This window comes from Ictidomys tridecemlineatus, chromosome 8 (assembly GCF_052094955.1).
Source record: "Ictidomys tridecemlineatus isolate mIctTri1 chromosome 8, mIctTri1.hap1, whole genome shotgun sequence".
In the NCBI taxonomy this organism is placed as follows: domain Eukaryota; kingdom Metazoa; phylum Chordata; class Mammalia; order Rodentia; family Sciuridae; genus Ictidomys; species Ictidomys tridecemlineatus.
The window spans coordinates 46,163,262-46,182,939 of record NC_135484.1 but is presented as its reverse complement, the minus strand read 5'-3'; the positions used below and the strand labels follow the sequence as shown (position 1 = coordinate 46,182,939).

At 36.7% G+C, this 19,678-nt stretch overlaps 1 long non-coding RNA gene across 1 annotated transcript in view; it reads left to right on the top strand.

Annotated features, from left to right (window-relative positions):
• The first annotated feature begins 418 nt into the window (after positions 1-418).
• LOC144366077 (uncharacterized) overlaps positions 419-19,678 on the top strand; it is a 36,022-nt gene continuing 16,762 nt past the window's right edge. The window contains exon 1 of the long non-coding RNA XR_013424928.1: positions 419-656. This is a non-coding gene — a long non-coding RNA (uncharacterized LOC144366077). The remainder of the gene's footprint in view (positions 657-19,678) is intronic.

The window sequence follows — 19,678 nt, the reverse complement described above, 5'->3', positions numbered from 1 at the left end:
AGGAGGAATTCAGAGTTTAGTCTTTTCCTGAATAAGAACAGAAAATGATTAATATTAGACTCACCTGTGTAATGCCTTCATGATTGGTTTCTTGGCTACCGAAGGAAAGATAAAATTAAGGCCCTACTAAGCTGCTAGAGGTTTCCGCTCATTAAGTTGACATAGAAGAAACATGAAATATTGAGTCCTGGGAAGGGAAGAGTTGGGATGATGCATCAAAAGATTGTTTTCAATACAGGCAGATGGAGAGCTATTTTGATATTGTCATCCTGCATTTCCTAGGAAAAACCTTGGAGAATTCAGCCTTCAGTTGTGGTGAGGGAGAATTTATACTGCATCACATGGATAAATGGAGAAGCCCATAGTAGGAGATATAAGTTGAGGAGGAATCGAAAAGTGAATTGTGATCCCTACCACATCCCTCCTATCAGCCCATAACACCACCACACACACCCTGAAATATCACCAAGTATTCCAGAAACTCTGGGTGATGAGAAAGAGCATCAGGCAGTGTCTACAAACATTTTGGATGAAATTTTTCTATTTTCTTGTTTATTATATTTAATCACTCAACTTTCAGTCTAAGGGGAGAAAGAAATTTAAAACCTGTGGTATCACAGAAGCAATGGACAAAGCTGTATGTGAGGAGGATTCAGGTAGGTGCTCACTGGCTCCTCAGTATAGTTTGCATGTCTTTGATGCATGTAGGAGAAGCTGATTATATAAGTAGCAAGCCTGTCTGTGTCTCCTTCTTATACCTTCATGGAAGTCCCAAAGAAAATAGGTGGGGTGTTCATAAGATAATTAGGGAGAAAAAGAGGTAAATACAGATAGTAATCTCTCATTCAAAAGCGGGTGAGAATTGACAGTGGCTCAGAATCTATTCTGTTAGACTCACTGTTGAGATCAGCTGATGAAGAAAAACTAGCTCTCACAAAAATTTTAGGCTGACAGGAACTGCTCTGTCATTGAGGAATCAATAGTCTCTATAGAGTTTGTTTTGGCCAGTGAGTAGTGTACTAGAACCTGAGTAACTCAGCTCTTATAAATTGAGTAAGATTTTGTTGACACTGGAGAAAGCATACCCCTGGTTCTTTAAAGGGATCAAATCTTTGGAGATACTTAAAAACCTTTAGGAGAAGAGAGGGCACATTTACTGAATTACAGCAATTATGAAACAAAGACAAGGATGCATTTGAAATCTCCAAGGCAGCTTCCTTGTACTTGAATGATGGTTAAGTCTGTCTTTGCAGCCCATCTCAGGGGATGGTGACCATTCTTCAGGTGTTTTCTTGCATAATCTCAGGAAGTTTGTTTCTTCTGTTGCTTAACTGTTGGTCGCTGCAGAAGGCTCTAGGGATTATATAAACTTGCAAGTGGGTTATATAAACTTGCAAGTCGGTTATATAAAATCACTAAGAACATAAATTTGTTTTCCAGTACACAGAGAGTTACCCTTTCTAATCAATGTCCTGTTGTTTATTTTAATGGTGGATATTACCTTTTTGTTTTCCACCATAACTGTTATTTATCTCAGGTCTGTTCTAACACCTCTCATGGAATTTTGAGTCATTCCTCAGTCTTTTGTTGCTCATACAAGCTGCTCTTAGATATTTATTCTCTAATCATTCTCAAGTTCTCACTAAATACAAAATTTGATCCCAGGGGAGACCTTGAATCTTTTCAATGTACAAAACCTCTTGGTTAGAAAGTAAGGTGTAATCTGAGGCTAATTTCAGTTTGTAAATATTAAACCTGTCTCTTATTCCTCATGAGATTTGACAAGTAAGTCTGTGTTTCTGAAATAGTCCATTTTGTGAAGATAAACACACTGTGAAGTGTAGAAATAGGAGTAGACTATTATTATGACAAGCTCAATAAGAATTTCTTTCATGATACAAATTTTAATGAACCAAATGTATAAGGGGGTCTTTTCAGGTTCTTGGACTCTTTTGCATTCCTCTCCTCCCTCTTTTTCTCCCTGACTCCCCATAGTTACCAGCTGTGAGACATCTAGACCAGTCAGTAATAACAGCCAAGTGAATAAGACAGGTGCTTCCATGAGCAGAGGCAGCATTTTTTTTACTTAGTTACACATGACAGTACAATGACCTTGACATATCATACATTTAAATCAGATGGGATATAATTTCTCATTTTTCTGAGTGTAGAGGTTGCAGAATCACATTGATCATGCAGTCACATATATACACACAGTAATAATATGCCTGTTACATTCTACTATCCTTCCTATCTCCCCAATCCCTCTCCTCTCCTTTCTCTACTTTTCTCTACTTAATCTAGGGTAATGCTATTCTTTTTTTCCCCTCACATCTTCATACATGTATTTTGTATAACAATGAGGGTTTCCTTCCACCATCCATGCAATTCCCTTTCTCCCTCCCTTTCCCTCCCACCTCTATTCCCTATGTAGAGGTAATCTTCTTCCCATGCTCTTCCTCTCTTCCCCATTTTGAGTCACCCCCTTATATCAGACATTTGGGTTTTTTTTTTTGAGAGAGGAATGGCTAACTTCACTTGTCATAATCTGCTCTAATGCCATCCATTTCCCTGCAAATGCCATGATTTTATTATTTTTAGTGTGGAATAATATTCCATTGTGTATATATGTCACATTATTTTTATCCATTCATTCATCTAGGTTAGCTCCACAGTCTAGCTATTGTGAATTGTGCTGCTATAAACATCGATATGGCTGTGTCTCTGTAGTATACTGTTTTTAAGGTCCTTTGAGTATAGTCCAAGAAGAGGAATAGCTGGGTCAAATGGTGGTTCCATTCCTAGTTTTCCAAGGAATCTCATACTGCTTTTCAAATTGTCTGCACCAATTTGCAGTCCCATCAGCAGTGTATGAGTGTACCTTTTTTCCTGGCATCCTTGACAGCACTTTTTGTTGTTTGTCTTCATCATGGTTGCCATCATTACTGGAATGAGATTATATCTTAGAGGAGTTTTAATTCGTATTTCTCGGATTACTTGAGATTATAAGCATTTTTTCGTATATTTGTTAATTGATTGTATACTCTCTTCTGAGAAGTGTCTGTTCAAGTCCTTGGCCCATTTGTTGATTGGGTTATTTTTGTTGTTGTTGTTGTTGTATTGCTTTTTGAGTTCTTTGTATACCCTAAAGATTAGAGCTCTATCTGATGTGTGAGGGTAAAAACTCTTTCCCAGGATGTAGGCTCCCTATTCACCTCACATATTATTTCTCTTGCTTAGAAAAAACTTTTTAGTTTGAATTCATCCCATTTGTTGATTCTTGGTTTTAATTCTTGTGCTATAGGTGTCTTATTAAGGAAATTGGGGCCTAACCCCACATGATGGAGATTAGGGCCTTCTATTTCTTCTATTAGATGCAGAGTCTCTGGTTTAATTCCTAGATCCTTGATGCATTTTGAGTTAACTTTTGTGCATGGTGAGAGATAGGGATTCAATTTCATTTTGTTGCATATGGATTTCCAGTTTTCCCAGCACCATTTGTTGAAGATGCTATCCTTTCTCCAATGCATGCTTTTAGCACCTTTGTCTAATATATGGTAGTTGTAATTTTGTGGATTAGTCTCTTTGTCTTCTATCCTGTACCATTGATCCACCAGCCTGTTTTGGTACCAGTACCATGCTGTTTTTGTTACTATTGCTCTGTAGTATAGTTTAAGTTCTGGTATAGCCATACCACCTGTTTCAATCTTCCTGCTTAGATTGCTTTAGATATCTGTGTCTCTTATTTTTCCAGATGCATTTCATAATTGCTTTTTCTATTTCTGTGAGGAATGAGAGGTAGCATTTTAGTTCCCTTCTTCCCAACCACACAATGCTATGTGCATCTAGCATATAAGACGGCCTGAGAGGAATCTACAGCAATGGCTGATTGCAGAGGTGGGGCAGGAAAGATTAGATGTGGGACATCTTGTACCACAGTGTAAAGATTTACACAAAGAATACTTGAAAAACACAAACTTAAAAGGACACCAGAGCCAGCTTGCAAATATCACATCTGACCACTTCAAGAACAATTCGAATTTTGCAATACATAATCATAGAGTAGATCACAACCTTTTATGTACAGTAAGGAAATGTGAGTTTATATAAAGGTAAGACAAACCTTACTGGCTGGGACAGACATTAAAAGTTTTAAGGCTTTCAGTAGAAGTGGCAAGAACAAAATAGTATTCAGATGTTGTCAACAAGTAAGAAAAAAAGTTCCTAATGTTACTAACAGATTCAAAGATAACACTAATTTATAACAGTTCTTGTGAATACCTGAACTAAAATTAGAGTGTACTCATTTTGGAATGGGATATGATATTAGGCAACTTTATTTTCTCTGGGCACATGTCTTCAGCTGCTTTAATCAAACATCATTTACTTGATTCAACAGCAGGAAACAGCCTGCCTTGCTTGACTCACAAATGAATACTGAGAAGTATATTTCCAGCATCATTTTTATTTTTTGCCGCAGTCTGGCTGGGCACAGAATTACCAGCCACTCAAGCAGGAACAAAACTTTATTTTTGAAAATGCCGCCAATACCCCGTACACATCTGGGAAGCAAGAGGGTCCACACACGCCGTATGTTCTACTGGAACTGGGGGACCAGGACTTCCCCAGAATTCCCTTCTACTGTCCTTCCCCAAGCAATGGGAACTCTCCAGGAGTCCCATAGCAGGCCAAGGTGAACAGCAGGAGTCCAATATCCTTATGAATATAAATCTTAACATAATCATATCATCTCAATGGCTAGCTGGTGTCACTTTACAACCCAAAGTGCCATGCATCATATTCCTTGGCTGTGGCTCTTAGCATCTGCCCCCTTCTGTTTAATTAAGCAACAGGCAATGTGGCTAGGGACCGTGCCTGTTAGGTATGTCCAATTCAACATATGGTTCTTACCCGTCATTGGAAAACTGACCTCTAGGCATCAGCCTCCTGTCTTAGGTTGATACCACTGCAACTGAATCATACCCGTCACTGACTACCGGTCCAGTATATAGCCATACCTGTGGATAGGCCTATGCACCAGTGGGGGGGTGAGGTTCTTTGCCTCACCTCTGTTGGCCCCCAAATTTGGCCTTGGTGCTGGTGGGGGGGGTGAGGTTCTTTGCCTCACCTCAGTTGGTCCCCCAAATTAGACCATCACTAGTAGAAGGGAGGAGGATACAGAAATGCCATGACATCAAGTTAATTGACAGCTCCTTAGGAAAAAATGTAACACTGGTGACACATCAGCTAAGATACGCCAGCACTACCATAATTCGATGTATCAACAAATAGAGCACAATGCATACAAGTGATACATATTCCAGGCAAGTTTTGTAAGCAGTTCAAAGTGGAGGAATCTATCAATATGTCCATTTTCTCCTAAAATAAATCGACTCAGTGATTGAACATTACTTGTTGAGTTATTATTCATTGATGCATCAGTTTATACAGTTTGTTGTGGTAATTATTGAAGAAGTTGTAGTTTGGTTTCATCTTTGTCTTCAACCGCACTGGGATGAAAATAGGGATTATGACAATGATGTTAAGAAAAAAAAATGTAACATTTCAACAAGTATTAAGAAAACAATTTTTAGAACAATTTACATTATCCTGAACAGAATTATTAAATATAATGAAAAGGAAAGGTTAAAGTAAACAAATAGATCTGTTAACCTGCTTATTTGTACACATATTAAAACAGTCTTCAACAGCTGTTTACCCAAATTAAATTAAACCATTAAAATCACGTGAATAATAAAAAAAATTTTGGATCCATATATTTATGAGCGCTCCTCATATATCATATATGGACATATGCACATACAGACATACAACACAAAACAGAAGTGTGCACTCGTAACATACAACACATAAGACAATAATAAAGGCCTTGTAGATTTACCTAGGTGAAATCTCCATTGCAATGTTTAAAAACTCCATAGTCAAAAAATAAAACTGATCAGAAAAACATTAATCTAGGTCTGTATGAGCTCAAAAATAAAATGGAACTTTATGATGTGGGAAAAAGCAATAATAAAATATATATTGAAAAAAGCATCCTGGTTAATCACTGTAGCATATGTAAGAATAGCCAAGCTGGAATTCTGGATATCAGCTGTTATGGATTTGTGTCAAATCATCTTCCTTTGGTCTGTAGAAATTGTTTTGGTTAACCTCTCTGGAATCCAAATCGGCTGCTTTTCCTCCTGTGGAAAAACACAGACAGACCCCGACTCCATACTATCACTGGGTCAGAACCTTTCCATTGTCCTGTTAGAATATCTTTCCTAAGTACCTTAGGCTTATGTACATTTTTTGGATACAAATGTCTTTCCGCAGCACTAAGCCCTGATGAATCTAAATTTTAAAAGTTTAGAGTAAAAGTTTATCTTTGGGGGATATATATCCCTTTCCAATTACCTCCTTTTGTTTTAATAAGTACATTTTAATAGTTTGATGAGCTCTTTCAACTATGCCTTGTCCCTGTGGATTGTATAGGATTCCTGTTATATGAGTAATGCCAAATGATGAGCAAATTTGTTTAAAGAGGTAGAAGTATAATCAGGACCATTATCCATTTTTAACTGTTTTGGAACGCCCACAGTGGCAAAATTTTGTAAGCAATGAGCTATAACATCTTTAGTTTTTTCTCCGGCATAAAGGGAGCCCATCAAAAATCCAGAAGAAGTATCAACTGTAACATGCAAATATTTTAATTTTCCAAATTCTGGCAAGTGTGTCCATCTGCCAAATATGGTTAGGTATCAATCCTCTAGGATTGACTTCAAGATTAACTTGTGGTAAAAAGGTCACACAATTTTGACATTGTTTTATTATATGTCTGGCTTGTTCTTTAGTTATTTTAAAATGCTTTTGTAAAGTATTAGCATTGACATGGAACCTTTTATGAAAATTTATAGCTTCTTCTATTGTGGAGAAAATATGTATGTCATGTATAGATTTATCTACTAGGTCATTGCCCAAACTAAGGACTCCAGGAAATCCTGTATGTGCCCTGATATGTCCTATAAAGAATGGATCTTTTCTGTCCCAGATTAGACTTTGTATAGTGGAAAACAAAGAGAAAACAGTAAAAGAAGGTGAAATCCTACCAGCATCTTCAAGGGATACTATATCATTAACTATATACTGACTATCAGAAAATAAATTAAATACAGAATCTTTAAACATCATAAAAGCTTGTAATACTGCATTAAGCTCTACATTTTGAGCTGATTGTTTGGGTACTAAAAATGTAAGTTTGATCAGGAGTAACTACTGCTGCTATACCATTGTTTGACCCATCAATGAATATATTTGGAGCATTCATGATAGGGGTTTTTCTTGTCATTTTTGGAAAAACTACAGGATGCTTAGACCAAAAAGACAAGAAAGGATTAGATGGTAAGTGATTATCAAATGAAACACTAGATTTACACATGATAATTGCCCAAGTATTTAACTCATTAGCTCACTCATCAATTTGATCCATAGTATATGGAGTAATAATTTTATTGGGAGAAATCCCAAACACTCCCTTTGCTGCTTTTATTCCTTTGAGTATTAATTGTCCTACAGCCTCAGGATATCTAGTAAGAATAGTGTTAGGAGAATAAGATAAATGTATCCACAATAATGGACCTTCTTGCCTAAATACTCCTGTAGGAATATTTTTTGTTGGTAGTACAATAAATAATAAAGGCAAACTTATATCAATTCTATCCAAATGCATATTTTCCATATATGTCTCAATGATTTTTAATGCTTTTCTTGCTTCAGGTGTTAACATGCGGGGTGAATTTGGATCTGATGGACCTTTTAGAATATCAAATAAAGGTCCCAACTCTCCTGTTGGTATGCCTAGATAAGGCCTTATCCAATTTATGTCTCCCAATAACTTTTGAAAGTCATTAAGTGATTTGAGTTGATCTACTTGTATTTGAATTTTTGGTGGACAGACCATGGTTGAGGATAATAGAACTCCTAAATAATTAATTGGAAGATTTAATTGTACTTTATCTATTGCTATCTCTAGATTATAATTTTTTAATAAATTTGTAAGTGTGGCATAACATTCTAGCAATGTGTTTTTATCTTTATGTGCCAATAACACATCATCCATATTGTGAAATATTTGTAGTTCAGGATTTTGATTTCTATGTGGCTGGATTGCTTTATTAACATAAATTTGACACATAGCCATCCCTTGAGGGAGTACTTTCCATTCATATCTCTGATCAGGACCTTCATGATTTAGTGCAGGGATAGTAAATGCAAAATGTGGACTATCCTAGGGATGAATTGGAATTGAAAAGAAACAATCTTTAATATCTATAGCTAAAACCTACCAGGTTTTTGGTAAAGCAGACAATTGGGGAATCCCTGATTGAGCAGGTCCCATAATAACCATCTCATTATTAATGGCTCTTAAATCTTGTAATAATCTCCATTTACCAGATTTCTTTTTAATGACAAAAATGGGAGTATTATGGGGAGATATGGAAGATTGTATATGTCCTTCCGCAAATTGTTGTTTGATCAGGTCATGGGCTACTTGTATCTTTTCTTTAGTCAGGGGCCACTGAGGAACCCACACTGGTCTTGCTGATTTCCAAGTAATTTTGATTGTCTCAGTGGCCCTTTCTGAAACCCCAATTCATGTCTATTTATTTCTTGATCTATTTGAATTGGTGCTGTCATACCTTGTTCTTGTTCTCTTAATCTTTTTTCTTTCCTAAAGCCTTGTCTAGCCCTAGTAGTGGGCACGTTAGGATTGATGTTATTTGTTAATGTCAATCCTAATTGATCTAGAACATCTCCTCCCCATAAATTTACGGGAAGATGATCCAATACATAGGGCTGTATAGTTCCTTCACATCCTTCAGGATCCCTCCAATCTAATACCATAGCACTTCTATAGGGATTTGTTGCCACTCCTAGGCCTCGAAGCATTTGAGTGGCTTGTTGTAATGGCCAATGTTTTGGCCATTCTTGATGAGATATGATGCTGAGGTCCACACCTGTGTCCAGTAACCCATTAAAGTCATGTCCTTGAATATTTAATTTTAGCATGGGGCAAGAATCTAAATTTAAAGACAGCATAGCCCAATCTACACCTGTGGAGCCTAATCCCTTGGAACCTCTTTCTACATTACAACTGGAAAATTTATCATGCAGGCTGGGTATTATTAATAACTGTGCTATTCTATCTCCTGATGAAATTACTGATATACCTCTTGGAGAACTAGCTATAATTTTTATTTCACCCTCATAATCGGGATCAATTACCCCAGGACTTATCATAAGTCCTTTTAGTGTAGAAGAACTGGGTCCCAATAATAAGCCTACAGTTCCCTGGGGAAGAGTTCCTTTTACTCCTGTGGGAATGATTTGAAGTCCCATCTCTGGAGTTAGTACTGCTCTGGCAGAGGCGCAGATGTCCAACCCTGTGCTCCCTCTAGTTTGTCTGATGAGGGATTTAATGGATAATGCGTCCTGGGCACTACCTTGATGGTGCTGCTGGGTTCCTCCATTGCCCTGTATATTTGCGGTTTGGGGCCCCGGGGCATTGGGCCCTCCAGTCCGTTTTTTGGCAATGGAGCCTGATGCCTTTCTCCACAATATCATGGGTAAACACTTGGTCCTTGTCCGTTTTTTGATAACGGAATACCCTCTATGGTGGTTTGAGAACGGCATTCATTAGCCCAATGTCTCTCTCTATGGCATCATGGGCAAATACCCGGTATTCTATTCCTTTGATATCTAGCTTTGTTAAACCCTCCTCCTATGGGGCAACTCCTTTTAAAATGTCCTGTTTGATTACAATTATAGCATGTTTTTGGCCTGGCTTCTAAAGCCTGTTGTACTGCTGCTAAGACTTGCCCTTGTTCATTAATGTCTCTACATAATTTAATATATGTGTTTAAATCTTCATGTCTCCATGGTCTAATGACCTCTCTGCAGCAACGATTTGCTTGGTCATAAGCCAATTGTTTTATAAATGGCATTGCCTGTTCTGTATCTCCAAATATTCTAGAAGTTTTCTGAATAAGCCTATCTACAAAATCAGCATAAGGTTCATTAGTTCCTTGTATTACCTTAGATAATTGACCTTGTAAATTTCCATGCCCCTGAAAAGTTTTCCATGCCCTAACTGCATCTACAGCAATTTGTGCATATACGCCAGGATCATATTCAATTTGTTGTCTTTGACCCTCATAAGGTCCCTTTCCTAATAACATATCTAGATTTCTTTGAGGGTAACCAGCTGCTGCATTTCGCCTAGCTGTCTCCATGCAAAATTCCTCATTGGCAACCTTCCATAACAAATATTGTCCTCCATTTAGCACAGATCGACACATGTTAGCCCAATCTGCTGGTGTCATGTCCAAGTTGGTAATAGATTCGACCATACTTATGGTAAAGGGTGCTTGCGGACCGTAGGTTGTTACAGCCTCCTTTAATTCCTTTACTGTTTTGAAATCTAAAGCATGGTGAATTCGTTGCCCTCCTGCCTGCTCAAGTACAGGGCATGCTAATCTTTGGGGTCCTACCTCAGGATTCCGTCCATCAACTACGGGAGTTGAGGGCCGCTCAGCTGTAGATGGAGCTGTTGGTTGAATTACGCCCTCTAGTGATAGAACGGAGTTAGTAGCAGCCTCCCCACCTGATGGCTGTTTTTCTTCTAATCTTGCTTTCTTCAAATCTTCCTCTGTCTGACTAGCTCGAGAGACCTTCTCTTTTGCTTGACCTAACATGTTTTCTACCATAGTCTGGACCTCTAACAATTTACTTAACAGTCTTTCAGTTTGTTTTTTACTAGATTCTATTCTACTATAAAGGTAACACAACCCAATAAGATAGCATAAAACAAAGCCAAAATAGAATGAAACAAAAACGGAGCAGAGAATGGTTGTATCAATTTTCTTTTCTCAGGGCCGAATAACTTCAAACCTTGAGCCAACCATTTTTCCCAGATTGCCTGAGAAAATTCTAGAGCTAGGGAGCTTTAAGTAAAAGCAAAATAAATCAAAACAAGAACACATTGTTTTTTGAAATGGTCACCCATTCTGTCGCCTTCCCTCAGGGGCAAGCAATTTTACTCACCTCTAAGATTCAGGCGTTCCCCGTTCAGGCCACCAATTGCCACAGTCTGGCTGGGCACAGAACCACGAGCCACTCAAGCAGGAACAAAACTTTATTTTTTAAAATGCCGCCAATACCCCGTACACGTCCGGGAAGCAAGCGGGTCCACACACGCAGTCCGTTCTACTGGAACCGGGGGACCATGACCTCCCCTGCAATTCCCTCCTACTGTCCTTCCCCAACCAATGGGAACTCTCCAGGAGTCCCGTAGCAGGCCAAGGTGAACAGCAGGAGTCCAATATCCATATGAATGTAAGTCTTAACATAATCATATCATCTCAATGGCTAGCTGGCATCACCTTACAACCAAAAGTGCCATGCAACATATTACTTGGCTGTGGCTCTTAGCAAATTTTCCTTTTCTTGTTTGTAAAAAAAACATGCATTTAAAAAGTGTTACCCACTCCAAAACTAGACTCTTTAGAAGGCCTCACTCATTAAATCTCATTTGAAATATTTTTTTATAAAAACAATACCATGAAAATGAATCTGTAATCAAAGTCAACATCTCAGTGATTCATTTGATAGTAAAGCAGGGCAGACTATTTCCTGATATGGAATCTATGAAACCATGTTTAATATTTTGGCCCATTCTATCAGATGTGGAACACCTATAAAAGTTTAAATAAAGCAAAAAATATAAAACTTTCAATAACTTTGCAGTAACCTGTGTTGAAATATTTGCAAAACTAAGAATTTGGAACTTGATGGGTTTTAAGCTTCTAAATGTTTCTAAATATTTCTTTCTTGTGACTTGGGAATAATTGTGATGACTGCTTAATCTGATAATGTTGATGTACACTATGTTCTTTAGCATTTGATAGCCAAATGGGTACTTTGCCAACTTCCTTAATAAGAAGTAATCCACAATTCGGGTTTCTTTAAAAATACTCATAGTACACTTTTCTCTTCTAGCTTTTACACACTGAGTATGCACTGGTAATTTTAAAACATTAACTATCTACCAGGGTATGAAAAAACACATGCCACATGAAGCACTGTTGTGTTACAATGTGACTTGTAGTGCAATAGGCAGCAGTGCAAAGCAATGTTCATGTTGACAGCCAGATGTAGTTACTACAACTGTTGCTCAAACTGACTATGTAATACAAAAGTGATCAGAAATATATTAAATGAATCACAACATTTTGAAAATAAAACTTCATGAAATTACACTGAAATTTAGAGTTCATATAATATTTATGAGAAAAAAATTCTTTTAGTTCTTTTCCATTTATGAAGGAAAATCATTCTTCCTTCACAGACTATACAGAAACAGATGATGGGGTGGATTTGCCTCACATATTTAATAAAATATCTCTGATGGCTACTGGTAAAAAATGAAGGTGTGATTAAATATGTGAGAAGGAAAAATAGCTCTTTGGACCTAAATATCAAGAAGTAAATATAGAATAAATAATGGGAGGGAATGCTTGAATGAGGAAGAGGTTATTTACATGTGTTCAAAGAATGTACTGCCAAATAATTATTTTTTAAGTAATAAAGTGCAGAAGAGTCATTTTACTAGGTAAAACCCAGATAGATACCACTTTAACCAAGTTAATCAAAGTAGCATCCCTAATACTGACATTAAGCCAACCTACATTTCTCCTATTGACCACTGAGAGCACATTGAATTCAGGGCATTCCTGTCAAAAATTTCAACCTTATTCTATCATGAGCAAACATCAGATAAACTCAAAGTTAACCCCATTATGCCATATACTATTTTTATAAATGCCAAAAAGGAGTAAGCAAGCAGGACAGACAATGATTTGAGATTAAAAGAAACTAGCTAGACATGACAATTAAATACAAAGCATAGTCTGGCACAGTATTGTATGTTTGTAATTTCAGTGACTTGGGAGGCTGAGGCTGGAGGATTGCAAGATTGAGGCATTTTGGGAATGTTAGTTAGACACTGTCTCAAAATAAAAAATAGAAGAGCCTGGTAGTGTACCTTTGTGTTACAGTGCCTCTGGGTTCTATACCCAGGAGCATAAATATAAATAAATTAATAAATATGCATGATGTTGCATTTGATCCTATCACAGAAAAAAAATCTATAAAGGACTTTGTTGTTACAACTAAACGTTTTAAAATATATATTTGTGGTTTATATAATAGGACCATATCAATATTGCATTTCCTGGTTTTGATAAGTGTATTATGTTTTAGATAGTGTCATTATTGTAAGGAAATTCACATGTAAATAAATAGAAATACAAGGATATGATTTTAGTCTCAAATTATTTTTAAACATTTAGTTTTTAGTTGTAGCTGTACATAATACCTTTATGTTATTTTTATGTGGTGCTAAGTATTGAACCCAGTGTTTCATGCATGCCAGGCAAGCGCTCTTTCTGCTGAGCCAAAGCTTCAAATATTTCTTATATATGTAAAAGGAAAAATAGATATGTACTGTAGTAAAGAAAATAATAAATATAAAAAATATAAAGTATTTTAAAAATTAAATTAAAATAAAGTATTTTTAAAAAGCACTTCGGAGTGCTTTTCTTAATCATACAAACTTCTGAAAAAATGAGCATCCACTGAATATTATCATCATCATTTACATCAGTTTAAATTAAGCCCCTCATCTTTATCAGTAGGCAAGCTTAAGTATTTCTAGAGCTAGGATAACTGCATACTATTTTGTGTGGGAGGCCAACCTTATGGGTGACTGAGTTACACTCCCAAGCTAGGTGCTGAGGCACTCAGTCACAGAAATGGATGTGTCTTGCTACAGCCCCATGGGTGAAGCTATGCTCACCTATTCCTTTGGAATATAACCCCTTGCCCTGTTTAGAGTAGAATCTTCCATGGAAGTGCCTTGTGTGTGTCCCCTCCTCTTACTGTGCCCTTGGGTGTGGCCTACCCAGGTGTCAGTCAACCTGCTGACAGTGGACATCATGAAGATAGACTCAGCCCCCTGAAACCTGACCCTTTGCCTCATTTGAATAGCTTCTCCTCAATAAAAGGGGTCAGTGCATGCTCTAGTTCTCTCTTTCTGCAGACCCTTAAGATCAGAGGAGATGACAGCAACCCCAAAGAAAGAGGTATTTGTGTCTCTTGTGTGGTTATTTCATGCAGCCCAGTTAGCCCAGTTTAACTAGAGTGACCCCTGAGCCTTTTAGTCCAGAGAACAGAAACCAGGCAATTGGCGTCCAATGTGGGCCAAAAGCTGCTACTGCAGTAAGATCTTGGCCAGGTGGGGAAAATGCAGACAAAATCAAACAAAATGCAATTGGCTAGGAAAACTTGGGGAACTTTTGCCTTGAAAATGGGCAGGGCACTCCATGTTGTTTGCATCACCATGGTAACCATGGGATGCCTGGCTGGAAGAGCAGCTTCCTGGTCCCACCTCCCACACTTTTGAGGGCTTCCAATTGGTTCTTCCACAGTCACTCAGACAGGACTTCTAGTCCCGCCTTCCAGCCACTAACCTGTACAATTGTGTTTCAGATTTCTACCGGAGCTGCTCAGAGCCTGTATTTTTAAAAATGCCTACCTGTAAATGCTAACGAAAGATATATTTTTCAGACAAAATTTAATTCCACAGGTTTCTATGTTACAGTCCTAAATTTAAGTTAGTTCTAAGTTAAATAACCTGACTTTTCTCTATAATTGTGTTACTAAATAATGTTCTATTGATGAGAGATATCAAACATGCTTCTTTATATTTTACTTTTAATTTTGGAGGTTATGAGGATGCATTTGCTTGCCACAGGAACAAAGCCGGCAATGCTCCTGTGATGACCAAAAAATCCTTATTCTCATTTCTGACTATAAGAAGTAAATATGTATGCACAAGTATTTTATTTCAGTTACATCAAGTGACGTCACATAGAAGAGTGCACTCCTAGTTAAAAGTAAATTAAAATGGATCCAAATATTTTAAGACCACGTGGTTACATATAAAGTTAATACAATTATAATTTATGTTCTTATTCTTAATATATATTTTTTAGATATTTAGATAACCTATATTTGTTAATCTATAGAATAATTAGCACATGCCTAATTTATTAGTTAATATATATTTGCCTAATTGTTTTTCTTCAACAGAAAACCCATAATTTATGTTTTATATTTACATTTATCAGATACTCTGCCTTTTCAGTTACAGATATTTGAGATAAATGTGTTTACTATAAATTTGCTTTCAAGTGAAAATACAATCTTCAAGTAGTTTCTAATTCTCAAAGTTACTATTCAAACTCATAAGATGATAAATAATTATAATTATGTCTACAAAATATCTAAAGATTTTAACTATTTTCATTGATATTTCTTATCAAGGTATAATAATTTGTTTATAGATTCTAAGGTTTTCAGAAATTGTTCCAAAGTATAACCAAAAAAATTTTTCTAAAAGAAAAAGATGCTTAAAAAAAAAAAAAAAGCACACATGGATCCTAAAAAGAAGAAAGAAATCATCTTTGGGTAAAACAAGGTCTTTATATTCATTTTCCTAAGTAAAAAAGATTTTTATATTGTTATCTAAACAGATGATGTAAAAAGTTAGAACAATTAAAAAAGAGATTTATATATACTAAACTGACTATAATTAATTTAAGGGTATTTCAGGCTATTTTCCTAATTTAACTATACTAATGTGAGCTAAGATTTTGTCCATATTTTGACATGATAAACAACCTATTAAATGTAAGCTTATTTCTTTAAAGTAAAATCCTTATTGCCTAATAATTCTTACTGTTTAAGACAAAGATTAGTTTTGGTAAATAAATTCACATTGTTGATTAAACATTAAGTATATTGAACTACTAACTTAAAATCCAATTTTAACAATTGTCCTTAGAGACTAAAATTGATTGATTATAAGGTACTGAGATACTAATTTTTACATATTTTGTTTGTTAGATAATTATAAAATAAAAAAAAAACATTTTATTAAGACTAATGTTCTCCAAATTAAAGTTATATATTAATTTTAAACAATAAAGGTTACAAACTTAAAAAAATTCATTGATATTATATAAGTTCTCTAACTAGATCTATTGTCCATAAAAAATACAGTAAGATTTATATACTGCTCCCTACACAGAAAATAACCTTCATCATATTTTTTAAAGGCAAATATTCTAAAATATAGAGATTTTGAGACCTTCTCTCAAAAAGATTGAGAATTCTTTCTAAATTGTTAGGATGGATCAACTAGTCTATATTAAAAAAATTTAATAATCAATAAAAGGTAAATCTATTCTTAGTCATTTAAATACTTGTACTAATAATACTATGACTTATGCCAAGCCTTTACTCAAATTTATTAAATAAGGAAAAGGGGGAATACAGGATCCCAGAGACACTAGATTTTACAAAATACTTTAAAAGTTTTTTCTTAAATTGTAATATTGAGAGTCTTAATGTTACTGAACATGATTCAGTAAATTAAATCTGATATCAAAGGAGAGTTTAAACCAGTCATCATGATAATGACTGAGAAACCTGGCCCAGGAAGGTCAATTTCCAGCTACAGAGTTTATAGCCATGCAGCTTCTCGAGCTTGTCAGGTAAATAAAAATTATGAAAAGACTTGTATGGACCCATTTTCCAGGTCCACCTTTAATGTGTCTTGCAGTGTGGACTGGAAAGTCCATCCATGAAACTAAATTAATTGTCCTTACTGTAATGGTCAGTTATACCTGTATATTGATTCTATGGTAAAGAGACTGTCTGGAAGTATCATTTGAGAAAAAGACAGTGTTGAAATAATGGATTGTTCTGCATCCGTATGGATAGCAGCTATGGACCAGATGTAAGTAACACCAATTAGGGCCAGTTCTGTATGAGGGATCTCTCTTCATCTGTCTCTCTCAGCTTTGTCACTATATTACTGTTTGTCTGTCTATGACCTGTCTCCTTCCTTCCTGAACACATCCCCACCAGCCCAGTGCTGTGAGCTGGGCCCTCCATGGAGAAGAAACCTGAGTTTGCTGATCCTAGGGTAAATGCTGGCATGGAGGCCACGGGGGCATTATCTATCAAGGAGACAGAGCCCTCTTGGGGACAATGCCATGCACACTCCACATCACCCTGTTTGGCCCCAGAGAATGGCTGGTTAGCCAGTGACGGGTAAGATTCCTCAAGGGAGGGACAACCTAAGACAGGCACAGTCGCAGAGGGGCCATCAGGAGAAAATTTGGGGGCCAACAGAGGTGAGGCAAAGAACCTCACCCCCCACTGGTGCAAAGGCCTAATTCTTCTCCCCTTCTGAGAGAGGTCTCCTGCCCCATGGCTGCTTTGCTCCCCACATCCAGCTCAGAACAGAACCCTAGTGACAGAGACTAGTCAACAGTGACTGCCTGCTCACAACAGCAGGAAACAAATGCAGCCATGTCTGGATGCTTTTCTCTTTCTTGGTTCTCATTTTTTTCTATGCTTTTCCTTTTTCTTTCTTTTCTCATCAGGGTTATCCTTTGACAATAAATTTAATAGAAGAGAAAATGTTAGAAAAGCCTTCAGTTGCAACTAACAGCAACGAACATATGGAGTTTCCTCACAGTATGGTTACACTAGGCAGAAGATGATTGGCTTATGGATATTTCTTGCTAATATAGATTGACAGGCATGCCCCACTCAAACCCTGTAACAGTTGTGTTCATTCCAAAAAGAAACTGAGCTACTGGACATTGACTTGAGATTTGTCACCAGTCAGTTATCACCAGCTCCCTGGACTAAGGTAGCCAAATAGCCGAGCAACAAATTGACCACACAGAAACTTATGCTAGACAGCAGATCAAAAACCCAAGCCAACCAATTATGCTGGACTTTAGTGACTAAGACTACATTTACCTTTATGGACAATTGTTGGAAAGATTATTAAAATAATTTTTTTCAAGGGTATTTGTATTACTGACAGACCTAATTAACTCCTTAAATATGAGAGTGAAGAGAAAAAAATGATAAATACCCTATAGCCTATGAGAATACAACTTATTGCCTCATTAATTATTGCCAGCTAATATTTCAGAACTATAATATGCTGAAGTTAATATTCAGGCTTTAAAACAGGTGTATGTCTATTAACCAGACCTAGACAAACTACTGGTCTCATAATCCCTAAAGTAACTACCTTAAATATTATTCCTTAGTTATTCAATTTCGGCCTTTGTGGCTATGTCTTAAAACTTACAATGTATGGATTTTCTTAATGTTTGACTTAAATTACATCCAACTTCCTTCACGGTCAGATAAGTGCTGATGGAAGGATGAGAACTAAGTAATGATGTTCTAGAAGACAATGTAATGAATAATGTGAGTGAGCCCTTTGCTCTATGGTTTATGGAGAGGCCTAAATGCCATGGCAATAAAAATTTCTGTTACTATGACCCAACACAATAAATACCAATAAAATTGGGAAAATATTAAAAATCTTCTGATAAGTGTTTGGCAAGGTAATAATAATCCAGATTATTGTGTTGACTGTTATGAAGATAATATGTTTTCTACTAATTCTTTTTGTGTTTCAATAGCAGATTGTGATGACCTTGGACCAAGAGCCAAGTGACTGAAAGAAAATTACCCAGTTACATTCTTTTTTTATACTAAGAAAGGAGGAATATGTGGGAGGCCAACCTTATGGGTGACTGAGTTACACTCCCAAGCTAGGTGCTGAGGCACTCAGTCACAGAAATGGGTGTGTCTTGCTACAGCCCCATGGGTGAAGCTATGCTCACCTATTCCTTTGGAATATAACCCCTTGCCCTGTTTAGAGTAGAATCTTCCATGGAAGTGCCTTGTGTGTGTCCCCTCCTCTTACTGTGCCCTTGGGTATGGCCTACCCAGGTGTCAGTCAACCTGCTGACAGTGGACATCATGAAGATAGACTCAGCCCCCTGAAACCTGACCCCTTGCCTCATTTGAATAGCTTCTCCTCAATAAAACAGGTCAGCACATGCTCGCTCGCTCTCTCTCTCTCTCTCTCTCTCTCTCTCTCTCTCTCTCTCTCTCTCTTTCTGCAGACCCTTAAGGTCAAAGGAGCTGTCACAGCAACCCCAAAGAAAAAGATATTTGTGTCTGTTGTGGGGTTATTTCCTGCAGACCAGTCAGCCCAGTTTAACTAGAGTGACCCCTGAGCCTTTTAGTCTCCAGAACAGAAACCCGGCAATTTTGCACTCTGTTTTCTTTTTTAAAAAAATCAATTCTTTCTTAGTCATACATGACAATGTGATTCATTTTAATGCAATTATACAAGTATGGAATATAATCTGTTCTAATTCTGTTTTCAATACTTCCCCTTACTCTTTCCTCTTTCCACCTCCTCATCCCTTCACTCTACTCTACTGAAATTTCTGCTATTCACTTATAGTTTATTAAAATTAATTTATTGTGAAAGAACAAGATGGTGAGATTCACTATGGTGTATTCATATATGTACTTAGACAGTTAGGTCAGATTCATTCCACTGTCTTTCCCTATCCCATCTACCCTCCTCCCTTTATTTCCCTTTATCTGCTCCACTGATCTTTCTTCTATATTTTTCTTATTAATCCTCCCTTATTATTTTGGA